Below are 4,576 nucleotides of genomic sequence, written 5' to 3' on the forward strand. Positions count from 1 at the left end.
GAAAGACAAAAGGAGAGCACTTCTGGGGAGCAGCAGCGCCGCCTTGTGGCATTTCCAACTGTCCTCACCAGGACTATGAGGAATATTAAACCCAGATTGACAGTTCTGCAACTACAGGCATAAATGATATTAATTCTTGGTACTACTCTTAAAAAAATTAATTGTTTGTCATATTTTCCAATAACAATTTTTCCAGTTTTATCTGTTTCATTTTAAATTTTATTTATTGTGGGTTTTTTGTGTGTTTAGAAGTAGTCATATATGTTCATTTTCCTAGGAAAGAATGAGTTGGGTACTTATTAGTATTAAGTAATAGTAACTGCCATTATTTATTCAATGTGCTGTCTTCTCAAATTTGGTATCTTTGTTCCTGCAGCCAACAGCCAAAGCAGTACAACTGTTGCCGATTCAACCATAGATACTGCAACTAGTTCTCCCGCATTGACTGCAACTGGTCCTCTCACATTGACTGAAACTAACACCTCCACAATGACTGCAGCTTTTAACAACACAACCACTGAAACTAGTTCCCTCGAAAATACCTACACCACAATGACCACAGCTTCTTTCTCAACAACTGCTCCATCTTCTTCCCCAATAATTAATCCAACCAGTCTCTCCATAGCTACTACACCCACTCCTACAGAAAACGAATCAATCACAAATACAAGTTCACTAACTACAGTCACCAGCACTTCATCTAGAGGTGATGTATCAGGCCCAACTGCTTCTCCTCTAATCACACAAGATAGCAGTGAATCGTTGACCACAAAAAATGATTTGTCAGAGACGACCCCTGTGAGACCTGTACCAGCAGAGACTTCTACAGAAAACGAATCAATCACAAATACAAGTTCACTAACTACAGTCACCAGCACTTCATCTAGAGGTGATGTATCAGGCCCAACTGCTTCTCCTCTAATCACACAAGATAGCAGTGAAATATTGACCACAAAAAATGATTTGTCAGAGACGACCCCTGTGAGACCTGTACCAGCAGAGACTTCTACAGAAAATGAATCAATCACAAATACACGTTCACTAACTACAGTCACCAGCACTTCATCTAGAGGTGATGTATCAGGCCCAACTGCTTCTCCTCTAATCACACACGATAGCAGTGAAATATTGACCACAAAAAATGATTTGTTAGAGACGACTCCTTTGAGACCTGTACCAGCAGAGACTTCCAAGAGCACTAGCTCATCAGAGACCAGCAGCCCAAACACTGCTACCACAGGTAAGAAAGTGCTTCCCTAAAAGACTGCTCACTGCAGGTGCACGACACTGTGGAAGAGGGTAAGAAGGCATGTGCCAGTGGGATAGGGAAATGGGTATAAACAGACCCACGGTTTCCTCGGATGTGAACCGTGGAATTAAAATCTGAATTACAAAGGCTAGCAGTGATGGTAGGAACCCTAAAATATTACCCATTCTGTTCTCTTTTCTCTCCCACCCATTCTACCTCAATATTTTTGGTGATTTTTTTGGAATATTTTGATAAGCTTGAACTTTATGAAAGCTCTCTCTACAGCTTTCCTCTCCTTAGGGAATTTTTGGAAATAGTTTCTGCTTCTCTGGGAAGACCAGGTCCAAATAAGCCCTGACTCTCAGGCCCCAATTGGTCTAGCTCCCTGGTCTACCTAAGGAAGCAGTCAGTTCTACCCTGAAGTTGAGATGTTGGCTGATCACAGTCTAGAATTTGAGTCAAGTCATGGAATGTGAGCCTAAGGGATAAAAAGCCAAGCAACAGCAGTGCTCAGGCATCTTGGTCAGAAATGGCTCCTAAGCCATAGTTTGCCAACCCCTGGTCCTGAAGAATCTTCAAACTTTAGAGCCTGAAGCGCCTAGATAAACCCTGTCGTTCTCAGATGGGGAAACTGAGGCCTAACAAGGGCAGTGACTTGCCCAGGGTTAAAGGGCAAGTGGATGTCTCCCTACACTTACTTCTGATAGCTTCCCCAATGTTCTCTGATAGATCTAGAAAATGGATAGCTAGGCAAATAGAGCCTAGAGCCTGTATCTAAGACCCTATCCCCCAATCTTCTTTCATATTTGGAGGGGCCACTCTGAAGGTTAGGTCAAATGGGACACAGCTATACATTCTGCTCTACTGGAATTGGGAAAGAGCATTTCTTAGCTATTTCCATTTCCTCAGATGTTCTCTCAGAGTAAGGCAGTCTTTTCACCACTAACTGTGGGGCATGGGGCAACTATTTCTCTCTTAACTTCAACTTACGTATCTATAATAGGGTGTGACTGAACTAAATAGCCACCCAAATCCCTTCTAGCAGTAACATCTTGTGACTTAATCAATTCCTAGCTACAGAACAAGCTAACAAGTCTGTCCTTCATTGTTAGAGAGAAAGCACACCAAGAGCTATTCATCTGGTGTCACCAGAGAGGAGCTGCGTTCTAGTCCTTCCCTAGGATTTTCCAAATCGTCCTTGCAATGTGTCTGAGGCATTTTTTTTTTTAAAGCTATTTACTTTACTTAAAATATTGGTTCACACCTTGCAGAGGCATGACCCTTATTGTTGTTCATGACGATACTGTACCATGCCTCCTTTTGTCCCGTGTAGTCTATTTTTCCCCTGTTTTTAAAATTATTTAAAAATGTATTTTACTTTATTTTTTTGGTAGCTGGCCAGTAAAGGGATCGAGCCCTTGACCTGGGTGTTATCAGCACCATGCTCTAACCAACTGAGCTAACTGGCCCTGGCCAGACGTTTTTCCCCCTTTTTTATAAAAAACAATTTTTAATAGTCTTTCTTTTTTTTACAGCAGTTTTAGGTTCACAGCTAAATAAAGAGAAAGGTACAGAGGTTTCCCATATACTTACCCCCTGCCTCCACACCTGCATTATGAACAGCCTCCACCAGAGAGGCACATTTGTTACACTTGATGAACCTACACTCACACAGCATTATCACCTAAAGACCATAGTTTACATTAGGGTTCACTCTTGGTGTTGCACATTTTATGAATTTGGACATTACACATTTGTATAATGTTTCACTGCCCTAAAAATCCTCTGTGCTCTGACTATTCATCCCTCCCTCCCCTCTCACCCTTGGTGACCACTGACCTTTCTACTGTCTCCATAGTTTTGCCGTTTCCAGAATGTCATATGGTTGCAATCATGTAGCCTCTTGAGATTGGCTTCTTTGCCTTAGTGATATGCATTTCCACCATGTCCTTTCATGGCTTGATAGCTCCTTTCTTTTTAGTGCTCAATAATATTCCATTGTCTGGATGTCCCACAGTTAGTTTATTCATTCACCTACCAAAGGACATTTTGGTTGTTTCCAAGTTTTGGCAATTGTGAACAGAGCTGCTATTAACATCTGTGTGCATGTTCTTATGTCAACATGAGTTTTCAACTCCTTTTGAAGTAAATGCCAAGGAGAGTGATTGCTGCATCGTATGATAAGAGCATGTTTAGTTTTGTAAGAAACTGACAAACTGTCTTCCAAAGCGGCTGTGCCATTTTGCCTGCCCACCAGCAATGAATGAAAGTTCCTGTTGCTCCACATTCTCACCAGCACTATTTTATTTTTTAATAAAAGTAAATTAGGCCCATGATTATGGAAAAATCAGCTCAAACAGGGCAAAAGTATATGCAACAAAAATCAAATCTCCCTCTTATCCTAACCCCCTAGGATCCGGACTCCGAATTTCCTTCCCAGAGGCAACTTCTGTGGTCAGTTTGTGTCTCCCTCCAGAGACAATCTATGCAAATACAAGCATACGTGTTTGGATGTATTCCTCCCACCTTTTTTTAATCAAAAAGGAGAATGTATTATACCTTATATATAAACTATACATAAGTGCATTGTACCTTATATATAGCTTTTTAAAAAATCAACAATTTCTACCCATAGATTCGAAAGACTTTCAAGACAGCTCTGAAGGTTGTTAAACACTTAAGCTATTCTGAAACCAAAGCTCAGAATCATTTCATTTGACAGAGATAAGAAAATGGTCAGCCAAGATCACCATTTGGCCACTGACCTATCTTCCCTCCTCAGATCCCATCGGTTCTCCAGAGACAGGAGAGACGCTGCACCCTGCCTGGCCTGAGTCTTGGCCAGTGGTGTGGAAGCCATTGCAATATCATTCTCACCATTTGCTCAAGTTTTCCACTCAGAAAGCCCAGGGCTGGAGTGTTTCCTCAGGGCTTCCTCTGAGAATTTCCACTGGGTGAATCCATGTTCTCTCCTTTACTATCCTTTTTCTTTCTTCATGGATCTGTATACCATGGATGCTTACCAGAATATGACGTCTAGTTTCTTTTTGGAGCTTCTTGTCTGTCCCTCTCTGTAACACAATTATTTATACCTTCCTACAGAACATGATGCTTTTTCTAAAATGGTTTGGGAAGGGGCCAGCCCGGTGGCGCATTGCTACGGTGCGCCGCATGGGAGCGCGGTGGCGCTCCTGCCGAGGGTTCGGATCCCACATACAGACCGGTTCCCGCTCGCTGCTACAGTGCGCCGCATGGGAGCGCGGTGGCGCTCCTGCCGAGGGTTCGGATCCCACATACAGACCGGCCGCTCACTGGCTGAGCGAGGTG

General features: G+C 42.6%; 1 non-coding gene across 1 annotated transcript; it reads right to left on the reverse strand.

Moving 5' to 3' along the window:
* Positions 1-2,644: 2,644 nt before the first annotated feature.
* TRNAI-GAU lies at positions 2,645-2,718 on the reverse strand. Its single transcript has one exon. It is a non-coding gene; the product is annotated as a tRNA-Ile (tRNA).
* Positions 2,719-4,576: the final 1,858 nt, after the last annotated feature.

The sequence above is a fragment of the Galeopterus variegatus genome, unplaced genomic scaffold, assembly GCF_000696425.1.
Source record: "Galeopterus variegatus unplaced genomic scaffold, G_variegatus-3.0.2 Scaffold1555, whole genome shotgun sequence".
NCBI classification, from domain to species: domain Eukaryota; kingdom Metazoa; phylum Chordata; class Mammalia; order Dermoptera; family Cynocephalidae; genus Galeopterus; species Galeopterus variegatus.